Genomic DNA, 17,208 nt, shown 5'->3' on the forward strand with positions numbered 1-17,208 from the left:
ACATAATTTGCTTTCATGCAGTTTGAGTCAAAGTGTTAAGTGTGCCCTTCACCCAGTTAGTGTGTATTGTACCTGTTAGGTGTGAATTTACCCAACCCCTTCTTCCCCTTCCCACCTACTCGATTTCCCTGGAGTTTTACTTTCATATGTGCACATAAGTGTTGATAGGTTAGTTCCAATTAGTATTGAGTACTAATGTTTTTCCATTCTTGTGATACTTCACTAAGAAAAATGGTCTCCAGTTCCATCCAGGTTGTTACAAATAACTGGATCACCATTTTTTTTTTAATGGCTGAGTAGTGCTCCATGGCATACATATACCACACTTTATTAATCCATTCGTGTACTGAGGGCACTTGGGTTGTTTCTACATCTTTGCAATTGTGAATTGTGCTGCTATAAACATTCAAGTGCAAGTATCTTTTTTATAAAATGTTTTTTTTTCCTTTGGGTTAATACCTAGTAGTTGGATTTCTGGATCAAATGGTAGGTCTGCTTTTAGTTCTTCAAGGTATCTCCATACTACTTTCCATAGAGGTTGTACTAGTTTGCAGTCCCACCAACAGTGTATATAAGTGTTCCTTTCTCTCCACATCCTCACCAGCGTCTGATGTTTTGGGACTTTTTGATAAAAGCCATTCTCACTAGAATTAGGTAATATCTCCCTGTGGTTTTGATTTACATTTCCTTGATGATTATAGATGTTGAGCATTTTTTCATATGTTTGTTGGCCATTAGTCTGTCTTCTTTTGAAAAGTTTCTGTTCATGTCTTTTGCTCACTTTTTAATGGGTAGTTTGATTTGTTTCTTGCTGATTTGCTTGAGTTATTTGTAGATTCTAGTTATCAGCCCTTTATTGGATGTATAGCATGGAAATATTTTCTCCCGTTCTGTAGGTTGTCTATTTGCTCTATTGATTGTGTACTTGGCTGTGCAGAAGCTTTTTAATTTGATCAGGTCCCATTTATTTATTTTTGTTGTTGCTGTGATCACTACTGGGGTCTTCTTTATAAATTCTTTGCCTAGGCTGATATCTGTAAGAGTTTTTTCAACATTTCCTTCTAGAATTCTTACAGTTTCATGCCTCAGTTTTAAGTCTGTTTTCCATCATGAATTAATTTTTGTGAGAGGTGCAGATCCTGTTTCAGCCTTCTACAATTTTTCCAGCTATTTAATTTTCCTAGGATAATTTATTAAATAGACATTCTTTATCCCAGTACATGTTTTTATCTGATTTGTCAAAGATCAGATGGCAATATGAAGATGGATTCATATCTGGGTTCTCTGTTCTGATCCTTAAATCTAATCAAAGATGTGATACCTTTCACAATAGCAACAAAGAAAATAAAATACCTAGGAATATATTTATCTAAGGAGGCGAAAGACCTCTACAGGGAGAACTACAAAATACCGAGGAAAGAAATTGCAGGGATGTAAACTGATGGAAAAACATCATTCTCATGGATCAATAGAATCAACATTGTTAAAATGTCTATACTATTCAAAGCGATTTACTTTGGTTCAGTACAATCCCTATGAAAATACCAATGTTATTTTTCGCAGACCTAGAAAAAAAGTAGTTCTATGCTTCGTATGGAACCAGAAAAGACCCCGAATAGTTAATACAACCTTATGTAATATTAATAAGAGCAAATCTGGTCCCACAGGAATTCCTCCCAATATACTCATTATGGTTTTCCACCAGTACTACCTGTTCTTTTTTATTTTATTATTATTTTTTGTTTGAGACAGAGTCTCACTCTGTTGCCCGGGCTAGAGTGAGTGCCGTGGCATCAGCCTAGCTCACAGCAACCTCAGACTCCTGGGCTTAAGCGATCCTACTGCCTCAGCCTCCCGAGTAGCTGGGACTACAGGCATGCGCCACCATGCCCAGCTAATTTTTTCTATATATATTTTTAGTTGTCCAGATAATTTCTTTCTATTTTTAGTAGAGACGAGGTCTCGCTCTTGCTCAGGCTGGAGTACTACCTGTTCTTCATTTTAGTTTCTAATCTTTTCCCACCCAGTCTTGAAAGTTTAAGAAAAGACATCCTTATCTGAGGGTGTGCGTTAGACATATTTAACATCGGTTACACTGGAGAATATATGCATTGGATGCATATGTGTATATGCATGTACGTTAGGTATCCTGTTTTAAATGCCTTAATTTCCTTAAAAAACCCTAGTGTTTGTCCAAAACAGTGAAAGTATCTAATCCTACACTTGACTCTTCCATAACTTCTAAATGCATCTCTTTCTATTGCAAATATTAGTAGCACAAAATGTGACAATGAAGCAAAGCAGCACCCTTTCAACTGACATTTCAACTGACTGAAGAGACTAAAAAAAAAAAAACAAAAAAACAGAAGTTTCATGCTCCAGAAAGCTCTTTTGTAGTCAAGATATATTGTCGCATATATTGATACTAGTAATATTAAATTACAAGTTACGTATGTTCATCTTAAACTAAAGACCTTTCCTACTGCATATAGGAAACTCTTAACCCAGATTCACGTGTGGGTTGGAAATTGCATTGTTGTGTAAAAGAGCATGCTATCTTTGGTACACGCATAGCAGTTTTTATACAAATGGCTGAGAGTTAATCTCCTAGCCTGTGTCCTCAGTCTGTAATGATTCAAAATATCTACTTGGTTAAGGAGATTCTTACCTCCAAGAAACAAACTGACCTGCTCTATTAGCTATGGAATGATACTCCCTGTTGTTGATCCCATTTCTATTAGCATAGTTAAGGGCAGGTGCTCTGGGTCTGGAGTGCCGGCTTCGAACCCAGCTCTGCCATTTATTAGCCCTGGGCTGCGAGTTGGCTGGCACACATAAGGGTGTTCTCTCTCTGATCGTTAGTGCCTGGGCTGCTGTTACGTATCTTGAATATCACCTCTGACTCGCCGTATGACCGTGGTTAAGGAACTTTTTTTCACCTGTGTCTCCAGTTTTCTCACTTGGAGGATAAAATTGGTGTCTGTCTCATTGGGCTGTTGTGAGGATTAAATTGGTAAATACACATAGCATGTTTTAAAAGTTGCTGTCGTGGAGTTAAGTGCTGAATTAATGCTGCCTTATCATTATTTTTTCCCACCTGCTCGCTTCTTCTGTATCTGTTTCTGCCTCTTGCTTTATCTGTGTTCTTCCTGAAATTATGGTTTTGGACAATGTAAGTGTAAAGGAAAAAGGTGACAGAGGAGAAACACTGCAGGCAGGGACACTAGCTGGGAGGTCATTTCAGTTGTCTGTTTGTGAGGTAGCAGTGAAGGGCTTCAGCTCAGGTAGCAGCTGAGAGTAGCAGGCAAGGGCTAGTGTTAATAGCTAGTATCTACTGGGCATTTATGATGGGCGGATATTATTTTAAGTGGTATCCTAAATCCATTCTGCCACATTTTTTCTCTAGGTACATTTATCAACAGCTCAAGGACACTAGAGTTTAGTGAGGTTAAATAACTTGACATCTCATCAGTGACAGACTTGGAATTTTAATCTGGGTCTCTAAGAATCCAAAACCAAAACCTGTGCCCTTAACTACTATATTCTGTTTCTTTCCAGGGAATATATGTATCAAGGCATTAGGCCTGAATGAATCAAAAGAGCCCAGGCAATATGACTATGACTTGAATTATCTAAAAAAGCTGTTAGAAGATTGTATTTTAATTTTGGGGGGTTATTGTTTTGACAGCCAGAATGATGGCTTTCATCAGAATCTGGTTCCCTTTTGATCTTTAAGTACCAGGGGAGTCTTATCAACAACTGAACACCCCAACAGTAATAAAGGGAGACTCATTAGCCTTATCTCTGTAGACGGGACCACCCACCGGCTATCTGTAGCTGTCCTCTACTATTTTATCTGGGCACAAGATGGTAAATAGCAAAACTGCCCTTTAAAAATAACTCTTTCCCCATAACTCTTTTTCATCCTTGCTGCATCTTGGTCACCAATATCTGAGGAAATTAAATAAAGCTTGCCTTCTTTTGCTCTGAAAGAAAAGCAATGACAGATCCCTTTTATAAATGGTCCCCTTCTTTGCACAAAAGAAATGTCACTCCTTAACATAATTTGCAGCAACTCTTACTATTTATTTCCCTGAATTCACACGTGAGTTAAATCAATCATGCAATGCATACAGGAGAGGCTGATAATAAACTAGAATTTTGTTTGATCCAATTTTTCTTGATTAAAAATATTGGAAAGAGAATGAGTTTTGGAAATAAATATCTCTAAATAGAATTGTATTTTATAGGTACCCTAAACGTACTGTACTCAAAGGTATGAGAGGAAAATCCAAAATATACTTTCAAGCACATTTATATATATATGTATGTATACAGATTTTCATATGTAAAGTTTTGTTACATAGCATTTGTAAGTTTTGGATAAATTCAAAATTTATGGCATTTTATAAAATGTAACATTCATCAGGTATTGAGCAGGTGGGAGGGGGAGGAGGGGACGGGTATATTCACACCTAATGGGTGCGGTGTGCACCGTCTGGGGGATGGACACGCTTGAAGCTCTGACTCGGGTGGGGCAAAGGCAATATACAGAACCTAAACATTTGTATCCCCGTAATATGCTGAAATAAAAAATGATAAACAAAACAAAACAAAATGTCAAGGTCTCGTAAGGGAATTTTCCTTTTAATTATCAGTGCCTTTTAATGCATGTTTCTCTTTTTCCCACGGACTTGGTGAGTTTCCCCAGTCTGCCCACTCTAAATGTGAAAGACTCGGTTTTAAGAGTATCCAGAGTTCAGTCCTGTCTGATAAATCACATGTATTCCACAACCATATGCCAAGGGCTCCCTGTGTGTATCTCCCGGGCAGTGCAGAGAGAGCAACGAGCAGAACAGAGTCCCTGTGCTGGTGGAGGTTGTGTTCTAGCAGGGAAGGCAGGTGTTGAGCTAACAACACTGTGTTATGGTGACAAGCCACGAAAAACAGTGAAGCGTGGCGAGGGGGAGAGCGAGGAGGGTGCTGTTATATAGTAGGGGGTCTGTGACTAAGAATGTCTCTTCCCTGAGAGGGAAACACCCCTGTCCATGAAAGCACAAGCCTTATTGGCCAGGACCTCCTCGTCCCAAAAGAAGATATTTTACAAAGGAGACAATTGAGAGCAAACCGGCGTCCTGCTGGACAAGTCATTTATGTTATTAGTGTCGGTAAAATGATTACTGGGCCATTATAGTTTGTCTTTAATCTGTGTACTTTCTCACCTGCATTTCTATTATTTTGGTTATTTTTCCCTGCTTGGTAATACCCAGATCCATGTAAATTAAGGACATTTATTCTACTTCACTGTGTACTTGCCAAAATTGCCTATAGTAGTCATCTGAGATCCTCTTGTGTTTCTAAACTGTAGCGCATTGGCAGAAAGAATTATGTAGCCACTCCTGTATTTTAATAAGGAAATAACAACTTATATTTGAGTGCTTCCTAAAAAAAATTTTGCTGTGGTGTGAGTTTTATGTTTACTTGTTTTGTTGCAGTGTTTTACATGCCACTTTCCCTCTTCATATTCCTATAGCTTTTCCTCTTAAACTACAGCAAGTTCATTTATGGATGATGGTTACACAAAATGGACAAAATACGTTATATCCCTAACATAGAGCTGAAGTGGAGACATTGCTCCTGGGAGTGCCCTGGGGCCATATTCTATGTACAATAGGCCCGACAGGCAACTGCCTGTATATTCTGTGTTTTATATCTCATAGTTTGGCATCGTGTTATGAGTAGGCTTCTATAACCTCTGTGTTTCTGTTCAACCAGGAGATATGGGCCAAGGCTACAGATGACACACGGCTCAGGCTCAAAGACCTTTACAGGTGCGGGGCTTGCAGTGCGTGTACATACCTCTCGGGCAAGGTCATACACTCCACAGGGTTTGCTCAAAAGAAAGACCTGATTTTCCCACTGCTTGTCGTGTTTGGAGGAGATTTGAGGAATCATTCTAATTGGAATACTCTGAGCTTAAGAATCTGGGTTTCATTCTTGCTGGCATTGTTTGATGTCTCTTGGCACGTCAGCTTTGTGTTTAACTGGAGGCCTTGTCACTCACAGCATTCCCGCTGAGAGGGCTCATTGGGCTACCTGAGAGAAGCTCCTGGTGTCATCCGGAGACCAACTGTCGCTTCACCATCTTCCATATGACCTTTGAAAGTTATCAAAAAAGTCTCTTCCCTGAATTTGTCAGAATTTTGTATAAACTTAGTCTCCAAATCAAGTTTCTTAGAAGTTTTATCCCAACATGAAATTACTAATGAACTGAGCACTGAAAAATATGAGTTATAATTCTGGCTCTGCCTCAATTTCAGAACTTGAGGCAAGTAATCTCCATCAGATTCATCTCCTCTTTAGTGAGATGAGGAAGGAAGACAAGATGATCTCCCATCCCTAATAAATCTGTGATTCTGTAACGACTTGCAGCACTGGATAAATTTACTAAAGGAAATGACTCAATTTCCATGCATTTATGCAGCATGTCTTTGCAACTTTTTCACTAAAAATATGCCTTCCTACTCCATATTTCTATTTGCTGCATTATCCCACTCTCTTAGATACTGTAAGGTAACAAAAGCAAGAGGTTGGTATATCTTGCTTTGGAAGATAGTGCCTTAAATTTACCTTGTTATGTTTAAGTTCACTAAATTCAAATGTCTTTGCCATAATTGCATCTCAAAAGTTTACAACACTTGCATCTTTTCTCTCTTACTGGATATAAAATTGGCTGCCGGATAAAACTTTATAACATTTTATGTAAACAAAGGCCAAATCAAATGCCATTTGTGTAGATATCAGTGTAATCAGCAGTACTTCATATTAACTCTGCCTGATCTCAGGAAACATAAATGTTTTAATGTCTCTAATAAACAGTTAAAATGAACTCATTTTAGATGCTGGAGTAGAGTGACCATGTCTACTTTTCTTCCTTTACTGTCCATTTACAGGGCTTGAGTGAATCATTGTGTAGGACAATATGATATTTATTATTCATCAATACACCTGTACGATAAACTAGGCAACAGGAGTGTCTTTTAAGTACAGATTAGTTTATACCATAGAAACAACTTTTTTCATGAATGAGTATGAAGCATTGATAATATTTCAGTAAAAAATTCTCAAGCTGTTTTCTTCAACGATTATGTACCTCTACAAGTGCCCAGAATGATGAATCAAAGGCTTTCATTATTTCAAAGTCTTTGCCATTATTTTAGCTTAGGGAAAATGCAAATCAATGTAAAGCAGAGTTCTGAATCTGAGATTAAATGTGTATGTCTGTGTGTATATGTGTGTGTCTCTGTGTCTGTGTGTGTGTGTCTGAAATTCTATTTAAAAACAGGTGGTGTTTGGGAGCCCCTTTAGAAGCCTCAGAGTGGGGATTTTAGAGCTGCAGTTGCTCTTTTGGGCAAGTAAGAGTAGAAACGTCCCTACATGGAGTCCCTACTAGCAAATACCTGTACATGTTGCAAAAGTACTCCACGAAAAAAAAAAATGAATAAATTGTAATTCTAAGTGCATAACTGTGTTATTTTTTTTAAATCAGGATTTCTCAGCTTTGGCACTATTGACATTTTAGGTCAGATGAGTCTTTGTTGGGGGGTGTGTTCTTCACATTTTAGATTGTTTAGCAGCATCTCTGCCTCCTACCTGCTAGATGCCAATGCCCTTCCAGCTGTGGCAACCATAAATGTCTCCAGGCATGATCAGATGTCTCCTGAGGGGCAAAATTGCCCCCTGCTCCATTGAAAAGCAGTATTTTAAGCAAAGAGACGTTTGCTCTGATTGGATGCTGCTGGAATGTTCTGACAGGGGATCCATTGGGTGGAAATTCCTCAGATGACCAGCAGTCGTGGGTGCGTAGGAGAGCAGTTATGCTCGCTGGTATTTCTGCTCAGGTGCAGGGGGGCTGGGGCTGATACCTCGTGGCTGGATAGCAGTCTGCAGGCGCCTCATCCAGGCTTCGTAATGTGTTTGCGGAAAGTGGAACTATAGTCCCTCCACGGGTGGCCTCTGCAAAGGCCATTGGGTTTCTACCATCGATCGCCTCGAAGCTCTGTAGACCTTCACTAGCCCTTTCCTCAAAGTCCTTCCAGCTTCTGTTCACTTCCTGGGTACTCCCCTATTTCCCAGCCACTCCCTCATTTTTTTGTTGTGGCAGCATTCAATTACATTCAATTAAACTAAAATCTGTTTATCTACTGTTACATGATAAATTTCACCCAAACTTCATCGCGTAAAACAATAATACTCGTAGTAACTCACACTGTGGTGGTGGTCAGGCATTCAGGGGCTGCTGAGCTGAAGACTTCTGGCCTGGCATCCTCTGTGAGGACTGTGGTCCTCCCAGCCTTCGCCTGGCGCTGGGGGATCCGTCTGCCGGGTGGATAGCTGTTAGTGGGGATATTTCATCCCTAACTGGCTGTCACAGGAGGCCTGCTCAGGGCTGCTCGGCAATCCCCACAGCAGCGAGATCCGAGAGGCAGCGCAGCAGAAGCTGCAAAGTCTGTTTTCACTTCACCTTGGAAGTCACACTCTTATTTCTGCCATGTTCAGTTGGTTCTGAAGTCAGCTGTGTTCACGGTGGAAAGGGACTACACGAGGTGACATACCAGGGGACAGGCTCCACTGGGGACCGTCGTGCTGGCTGGCTGCCACAGTCTCTGAGTTTGCTTCTATTGGCTTGGTTTTCTCTTGGTTATCAGTCACAATTTTTGCCACTTTGCGTGTCTAGTGATGTGATTGTATAGTTGGCTTTGTGTTTAAAGAGCCTGTGTTGAAGCTACAGATGATATTATTTTTCACCTGAAAGGGGTGACTTCCTTCTGTTAGGTGGAGTGAGGGCCGATGACCTCAGTCTAGCGAGGCACTGGGTCAGATCAGGGCTGGACTGCAGGATTGTTGACACTCTGTCTTTGAATTTTCTTTCTTCTCCTATCTAGGCTTTTTTACTGAGAGTTTGGTGAGTCACTATCCCCTCAGCCCTGAAAGATAGTAATTGTACTATGGGGAAAAATATAATATTTAGAGCTCATTCCATTTCCCAATTCATTATACTAGCCCTGCATGACTGCAAAATCCTTTCTGGTTTTTCTTTCTCCTGGTAGAGTACCTCTGTGTGGGGGCCAACCTATCCTCAGCTTGCACCTAGGATTGGTACATGTCCTCACAGAATAGGGTTGTTCGTATTTTATTTTGCAATCCTACCACAGGGGGAAATGTCCAGTAACAGATTGCTCAGAAGGGCTCTCTTCTTTCTGACATTCTGATGACATTTTAGTCCATTATTCCTCTTTTCTTCTATAGCTCTCTCATGCCTTGACATGCATACATATACACACACACATGCATTATATATCATATATAATGCACTATATAATATAATGCATTCATATATTATATATTTATATATCATATACATTATATATTTATACATTATATATTAATATATACATCTCATATATACTGTACACTGTATATATTTAGTAGTTGCAATGCGAGCATAGTTTGCCATGGAAACTACTATTACGTTACCATATGTCCTAGTTGGAACTAGAATTCTCTACAGTTCATCATTCAAGAAAGAAAAGGGGCCATGCTCCTTATAAGTCTATAAAAATGTTGCCTGGTTTTCTCCTATGTGTGTTTGATGGGCAGGGTTGCTGTGCATGTGTGCGTGTGTTAGTAGTGTGTGTGTGTGTGTATTTCTTTTTCCTACTCTTCCCCAATTTGGAGAGCAAAATCTCCGATTTATTTGATGATGTTGTTTGTAGCCCTTATCAGTAACTCAAAGGCCTGGCACTCTGTACGGATCTTCTCCAGCCCCTGCAGAAGTTCCCTCTGTAAGTCTCGCACAGCTTCAGGAGCATATGGCTGTGTGACACAAGACGGATGTGCTCTGCTCCTTGTTACAGCGCTAATGATGGCGAGGATAAAATTATGGCGCTTGGCTGTAATGAGACCAGCCTGACGGGCCATGTGGCAAACGCTGAACAGCTTCTCCCGGGTGGGGATCCTGCGAGCTATGCCGCATTGCGATCCCAAAGAAGATGCTTTATTGTTATTGCATCTGCATTGGCTCTTAGGTCATGTTTTTTTAAAAATTTGATTGTCTTCTTACTGGATTTGTTCTTGAAAACTAAATATGCCTGCTAGGGCTCAAATGATGAAATAGGTTTTGGAAATTCGTGGCATATACTTGCCATAACTTTCAACAGTTTCCAGCAGTTATGCTAATTAGTAGTCTCCTGAGGCTTTTGGTTTGACACTTGAGGTTAAGCAGCTGTGTTTAATTACAGAAGCCAGACACGTATAAATCCAAATGGGTCACTAAGGCCACACCTTAAGAATGGAATATTGCTCATTAATTATACACATTGAAACATATGTTATAAATTTGAAAATGTGAAACTGCATTTCTTCTTGTGAGAGAATTATAGAATCACAGCACTGGAACAAGTTTTAGGGATTCCCTAAGAAGAATTTTGCTCACTAGTAGCCGCTTACTTGTTCTGCCGCTGCAAGCCCCGTAAGATCCTTGTGTGGCTGTGTCCCCCTTTTTATTTCTGCCCTCACGCCTTCCTCCACCAACATTTATTATCTTCTAACAGAATGGACCTCATTCTGTTAAACTATAAAATCAGTCCCTTCCCTGGCTTCCCCTTTCGGTTTCTTTTCTTCCACCATGTTTTCTGGGAACTCATATTTAACATCAACAAATTTCTTCCTTTTCCTGAAGTACTTCCTCCACCTCTTGCTGTTCGCTGAGCCTGAGCACCCTGTTTCTCCTGCTGTGATTTACAGGTATATAATAGCATGCTCTAGAGCTTGGTCTTATCTAATTATTTACATTAGTACTGGAATTTTCAAGGCCTTGACATTTGTTATTCCCTTTAGTGAGGACCCTCTTCTACATGCTAGGCTCTGGGAGGATAGGGATCATATATCTGTCTCTGAGGGGTGGACACCTCAGGTAGATAGATGTCTGCCACAGTGCTGGGAATATCGTCCCAGCAGGCCCTCATATTTGTTGAATTAACTAGTGAGTGGGTCAATGAATAAATTAATTAAAAATGTGTCCCATATTGACTGGTCATGTATTCTTACCTTCTTTCAGTACACAAACTTTATATTATATAATTTTCCCACCTCTTGCATGGGACTAGATTTTTCAAAAGGTTGAAAATCCCCTTAAGACTATCATATTTCTAAATCAAAAAATCACTTTTCATAACTCATCCTAATAATTTCTCTGGCCTTTCTCTTCACCTTCTTCTTTTGGTATCATCATACTCTTCATGGGAAAAGGATGTTTCCATTAATCCCTACCTTTTTGTTGTTTGGACAATGTGATTCCTAAAACTCTTATAACAGCATTTTGTGCTTTACTTTGGTGACTTAACACTATGCTAGCTTGTGTTAGTTATAGTTACATAGATATTCTTATTTTCTGTGTCATATTATAGATTTTATAGATTCCTTGTGGTTAATGACAATAGCTAATGTTCATAGGTCAGGGGCAGACAGTATTTGAGTACTAGTGCTTAATAACTTAGTTTTCATAACCCTATAAATAAGGTACATTATGATCATTGTTTCCACTCAAAAGAGGAAGAAACTGAGGCCAAGAGAGATTAAATAAGTGCCCAAGGTCATTTAGTTACTAAGTGGCAGAGTCAGGAGTTTGACTTGAAAGTCCATGTGCCTCAAGCCCTCATCAACCTCCCACACGCTGACCTGAGTTTTATTTCTCTCTGCGTACTCAGTATCTGGCTCAGTGCATAAGATATAGTAGGTACTTGATAATTTTTTTTTAAAATTACATTGTGTTATTTATATAAATATCTTTGTTTTCCTTCTTTGGAAACTAAAGATCACTTAGGCCCACTCAGACAGAAGCAGGACTGAAACTAAGATCTCAATACTCTTTCTTTAAAGCTCTTTCCACTACCTCTAAAGCATTCTAGAATCATAAGATCTTAGTTTTATCCGTCACCTTTACTTGATGTGAACCTGCTGACAAATCCTTGATATGTTTATAGTTCAATAAGCATTTTTTTGCAAGTCCTATTTTAATTCTAATTGCATGTGTCTTCCAGTGAAATTGCAAGTTGAGGTTTGATTTGTAGTCACAGCCAGGGCACTAATTAGCTGGGTGACAATGAACAAGCCTCTTTACCTTTCTGAATCTAGTATGTTACCTGTATGAATTGGCTTAAGGATTAAAATGCTTTTTAAATTTCTTCCATCTGAAATTCTTGTTTTTTATCTTGTATTATTAGCAACCTAATACTGATTCTTTAATTGAATCAGTCATTTAAAAAATATTTCTTGAATGCCTACTGTGTATATATGAGAGATTGTAGTGGATCTCTAAAGATAGGAAGACAGAAGATTAACATATCTTTTTGTACAAACAGGCTGCATATGTTTCTCGGAATGTCTCTCGGTATTAATTTGAAAAAAAATAGAGCCCAATTTTGTTTGCACCCCCACGGAGTTATCTCCGATTCCCTATTCTCCTTGGACTTTAGATATTTATGACTTTAATTACTTTTCCAAATACATTCATCCCTTTCTACAATTCAACTCATTTTCTGTGCTAAGAATCATTTTGGTGAGTGTCCTGTATACACTTGTCTTAATAGTTTATCCCATTTGGTGTCATTTAGGTAAGTTTTATAGCTTTGTACTTAGAAATAAGCTGCAGGGGCTGCAGGGCGAAGCCTGGTTCTAAGAACTGGGCCCGAAGGGGATGTCTGCAGAGTTGGGGCTCTTCAGTGCAAGGATGCTCCGGGCATTGCCACCACTGTGGTGGCTCTGGTCTCTGTTCCCTTTCTGTAGATTCTGTGGGTTCTGGGTGACTCTTGCCACGTTCCAGAGCAAAAACTGTATGACTTGCCTGCTCTTGAAAGATTCTGACCTCAGTTTCACACGTGCCATTCTTAATTTAGGGATTAATATTACTATTAAGTACTAGTATTAACTGCTGTTTATTGACTATGTAACCATATTCCAGATGGTGTTCTAAGCACCTTATAAATATTACTGCGTTTAATTTTCAGAAATCTGTAAGGTGGATTTTATTATTATTCAGATTTTTCTTTTGAAGAGTGTTAAGCAGCTTGCCTCAGGTCATATAACTGGTAGCAAGAAATAGAGCAGGAATTTATATGCCAGTCTGACTAACTTCAATCTGCTATTAACCTTGATTCTAACTGCCGAGTACCATTTTAACTCTTAATTACAGATTATTCCCTAATTCTTTCTATATAAATCTTATTTTACATAACTGACTAAAGTAAAGCCTCTATTGAAACCGGCTTGATGAACCTACATTCCATTTTTTTGTTTAAGATGTGTATATTGTTATATATGAAATCTAGAGGTTTTTAAAGACAGATGTTAAAATGTGTTTGTCAAAATCAGTGGTATTTCATTCCAGGTTTTAGCTTGGGTGTCTAAGTGCTTATCTGTGGGAGATGCTGCCATTTCTCAAAATGGTTTTGAAAGTGATTTTCCAATAGGGACACTTTTCTGGCCTTCACTTTCTGTGTAGGCATAGAAAGATAAAATGTTCTCATTTATGCACAGATAATTACAGTATTCACATAACCTTTAGAAGTCTTTATTATTATTTTCTTTCCCTTCAAAGTTTCTGTATTTACTGAATTTTAGATCAGCTTAAGCACAGGGAATTCTTCCAGCTTGCACTTAAGCTAATTTTTTTTGAGAGAAAGCAGCATAATTTATACTTTATATTGTGTAGTATTTATAAAACTGCATTTACTGAAGCTTTGCAGACAAATGCATTTAGGGTTTGTTGGCAGTTTTTCATGGTTTGGATTGATTATTCAGCTCTGATTTATGGCAGCTTTTCCTCTTCACATCTGTGGATGTTTCTCTACTAGTAACAAGGAAAATCCTATAACTAGAACATTTACTGTTGAAATACGATTTCTCAGGCTTTCTTTCATATAAGAAGTTTAGGGGCTTCATTTTTAAAAACATATCTATTAGAATAATTTGTAGCTTCTTATATATCTTCTCTCTGTGTTGTGTCAATAAATATGCAAAACAACATTTTTTTTCTCATTACCTAGTTGCAGAAGATCAAAGGGAGACATTGCAGGGCAATGCTTATATAAGGGCCATCGAGTCAAAATACCTAGGTTCAAATTTTACTTCTACCATTTCCAAATTCTGTAATCTTGGGACAGGTTAATTTATGTCTCTAAGCTTCAGTTTTCTCATTTGTAAAATGGGATTAATATTCATAAGGGCATAAGAGTTAACATTAATTGAGCACCTAGTATATGTGAAGCATTATTTCAAAGCTTTATATTCATTAACAAGTTGAATTCTCACCACAGTCCGATGGGGACATTCAATTATCTTTATTTTACAGAAGTAAATTCAGGCACATAGGGGTTAAGTAGCTTGCTCAATGTCTCATAGGGTTGTTGGGAGGATTAAAACCTTTTAGGGTAACTAACAATGCTCAAAAAACAAAAAACACTGAAGAAAAGCATTTTCTTAAGCAGTCAGGAACATCGGTTGTGCATCCTTAATAATAGAAAAAAGGAGTGCAGGTGGTTCTCTGCTTTCCAGATAATTACTTGATTGTCTGGGTTAAAAGTTCTGGAAATTTGACAGCGACCAGTCATCTCATTTTACAGATGAAGTGTAGACATCTCGCCAGGTTAAATAACTTGGCTAAGGGTTCAGAGAAAAGAAAGTCAGTTCAAAGACTGGAATCCACATTTTCTATCTTAACTATGGGCTTATTTTCTGTATTATTTCTCACATTGTTCTCAGCTTGTTGTTGGCAATTTATTCTTCATTTAGAAATATCCAAAGTCAAGGAGGCTTGTTTTTTTGTTTTTACTTCCGAGGAAATAGTGAAGACGAGCTACCCTGGTAGCAAGAGTTACAAATTTTGGCAAGAAATAAAATGTGATTTATATTTTTACATGGTTTCATATAACCATAATTTATATTTGTTTAAAATAATGTAAAATAGCTCCTTTAGTTTCCTTTCTCTATTGGGAGGGTGTGGAAGATCTATTTATTTAATTTTTCAAATTGTCTAATCACACGATACAAATAAACCTTTTTTTTTGTTTAGTACCTTCTCCCTTTAGAACACTGTGTCGGAAATCTAAATACCACATGATGACTCTCAAACAAAAAGTTATACAAAGCAAGTAACAATTACCCTATTCAGGATGAGCAAATTTTTCCAGGGGTAAGAAAAAAAAAAATCAAGGATCCATTTTTATTGATTGTGACTCGCGTTATGTTTTTGAAGTAGAGATAGCAGTTGTACTTAAAGCTAAAAAGAAAATAAAACAAAACTCAGAAATTCAGACTTGTTAGGAGCATTCCTGTTTACCCATGTCTGAAGTTATTACGGAAACTTTAAATATCACCGGACTGTCCAGGAACGGGCAGTGCCATGGTCAACATGGCACCTGGTAACTAGTGTGTGTGGTGTGTGACCCAGAGTCAGCCGAGTCCCAGCGCAAGCCACCCTCTACCAGTGGAGTTGGAAATTTATTTTAACCTTTCATAGTAGCACCTGCTTACACTGAGTTAGAGCGTTTTATTTGATGTTCATTTCTAATCACTGGTTGAGAATGATCTTTTTCTTTACTGTTACTGTCTCAGTGTGCCCAGATGTATTAATAACTATCCACAGTCTCAACCAGATGGTCAGTGGTGTGGTAAGTGATGGAGAGTCTATGTGAGACTAAATTAATTTAACCAAAATCGATCCTTCCCTGTTCTACTACAAAATATCAATACCAAGTTGCTTGGACTTTGAGGATTTGTATATTACTTTTCTCTGATTTTTTTTTTTACCTGGCATTTACTATCTAACAATTTTACCTAATATAAAAACATTCATTTCTATTTTTATGAATGTTATAATTGAATAAGTATTTGTTAATTATGTGGGTAAAATGGCATAATCTCGGTGGTGAAATGTTTGGCACCTGGAGCCAGCATACCTGGGTTTTCATGTCAGCTTTGTCACTTACCACACGACACTGGGCAAATTACTTGCTCTTTCTTTGCCAGAGTTCCTTCCTTTGTAAAACGGGATAATATATGTATTCTGCAAAAAGTGCTCGTGAAGATTAGACGAGTCAATATGTGTAAAGTGCTTAGTATAGTACTTGGAACATAATAAAAGCAATTTTGCTGTTGTTACTGCTTTAATTGGCATAAATTACCACTGAGGTTGAAAATGTTTTTTTCTTCTATGAATTTTTGTTCTTATCCCTTGTCCATTTTTATTGGCATGTTCATCTTTCTCTTACTGATTGTTCAAAGCTACTTATACATGCATGTCGTTTATTGGCATGCTGCTTTGAATGCCATAAATGTGATAGATATTCAAAACAATTAAAGTCAGACTAAGAAGGTGCAATGTCTGAGGCACTCACTGTGCTAGGTGCTTGTAGAAACAAAAAGGGAATGTCGTGCTTCTTTCCTGTGTGGTTTTTAACATAGTCGGGGAGAAAAGGAAACATCTGAAATAATTATTCTGTATAGCATGCCAAAATATAGCTTTCCATATTTGTACTTTTGATACATTGATAAGGGAGAGATTAATTCGTATTGGAATCATCCCAGAAGCTTTTGTGGAAGAGTGGCACTTAAGATTGGTTGAATAATGGGCACAACTTCGAGAAACAGAGATGGACAGACAAGGGCATTCTAGTGGGATAGAACATAGACAGGGAAGACAAAGCAAGCATATAGAACACTCATTTCAAGATCTTATTTTTAATTCTTTTATCTGTGACACTGGTTTTCTACAAAGCAAAGTAAAACGTTATAGTCACTGACCTCTTCCAGCTTTGAATTATGAGGGAAAACATGAATTGTACTTGACAGACAATTAATTCAGGAAATTTAAACTAGTGGTGTGAGTGATCTCTTGTATGCCACAATTTACATATAAAGGCTAAAGTAAGTGTATAGGACTGTCAAAAAAACACAATAATGACGATTTCTCTTTGTTGGTATTGAACAGAAAAAGGTGGATTGTGGCAATTCTAAGGCATTAGAAATCTAGAGGAGTAACAAATGAGATTGTGCTGCAAATTCACCAGGGCAGATTTGAAAGAAAGCAGTCTGTGATCCTTGATGCGTTTGAGTAAACAGAAATTTTTCAACCTGTGCGCTATTGACATT

The sequence above is a fragment of the Lemur catta genome, chromosome 19 (genome assembly GCF_020740605.2).
Source record: "Lemur catta isolate mLemCat1 chromosome 19, mLemCat1.pri, whole genome shotgun sequence".
Lineage (NCBI taxonomy): Eukaryota > Metazoa > Chordata > Mammalia > Primates > Lemuridae > Lemur > Lemur catta.